Raw genomic sequence first — 1,265 nt, forward strand, 5'->3', positions numbered from 1 at the left:
TTATTGATTTTTTTACAGAGAGGAAAGGAGAGGGATAGAGAGCTAGAAACATCAATGAGAGAGAAACATCGATCAGCTGCCTCCTGCACACCCCCTACTGGGAATGTGCCTGCAACCAAAGTACGTGCCCTTGACCGGAATCGAACCTGGGACCTTTCAGTCTGCAGGCCAACGCTCTATCCACTGAGCCAAACCAGTTAAGGCATAGAGTTTTAGTTTTTAAAAGAGAAATTTCACTTGATACTTGTATGATCATTTATAACTCAGCCGTCAAGGAAGAACACCAGTCAGCCTGGGTTCCAGCCTGGCTCAGTCATAGACTAGCAACAAAACAACAACTCAGGCAAATGCTACTTTTGTTTATCATTTATTTCATCAATTTTATTTTCTCCCCTTTAAAAAAATAAAAACACAATGAAAAACAAGAAACTGAGGTGACTTACAGAAATATATAATATAGGTTTAAAATCACACGAATAAGGAAAATGTTAGAAAAATACATAAACTAAATCATTTACAACATGTATATACTATAGGTAGAAGTTGGGTTTTAAATTAGATGCTAACATTCCTAGTGACCAAAGCAAACACCATCATTTAGATTTTATTTCTTCAACTTTCTTATCTGTAAAAATGGAGCAAATAAATACGCCTAAATTATTAAACAATCATAGATGCAAATGTTTCTCTCCTAGTAGACTCTGACTAAACACTCAAAAATTTATTAATAACCTGCATATTTCATGAGCACCTGCAATAACAAGTTCACTTTGAAAGCTTAAAATTCTGTCATGTTAATATTTCATTTTATCAATCTCTGTGTCAGAGCCATTATGTGCTATAAATGGCTCATTGCCTCTAGTTATCTCATCACCAACAGTGGCTAGAAAGTAAATCTCAATATGACTGATTTTCCTGTGAAGAATTTAAAATTTAAAAATAATACTTTCACTATTTCTATAAATGCAAAAAAAGTATCAGTGGATATTGCACAGCAAAAATGCCTTCACAATGTGGTTTTCAGTGGTCCCACATATTTCTAGTTCATATTTTATCAGTTGGAATATGCTATCTTTCAATCCTATGTAATAAAAGGCTAATATGCAAATCGACCAAACGGCAGAATGACTGGTAGCTATGACATGCACTGACCACCAGGGGGCAGATGCTCAACGCAGGAGCTGGCCCCTGGTGGTCAGTGCACTCCCACAGGGGGACCGCTGTTCAACCAGAAGCTGGTGAGCGCAGTGGCGGTTGTGGGATCC

The sequence above is a fragment of the Myotis brandtii genome, unplaced genomic scaffold (genome assembly GCF_000412655.1).
Source record: "Myotis brandtii unplaced genomic scaffold, ASM41265v1 scaffold1291, whole genome shotgun sequence".
Taxonomy (NCBI): Eukaryota; Metazoa; Chordata; class Mammalia; order Chiroptera; family Vespertilionidae; genus Myotis; species Myotis brandtii.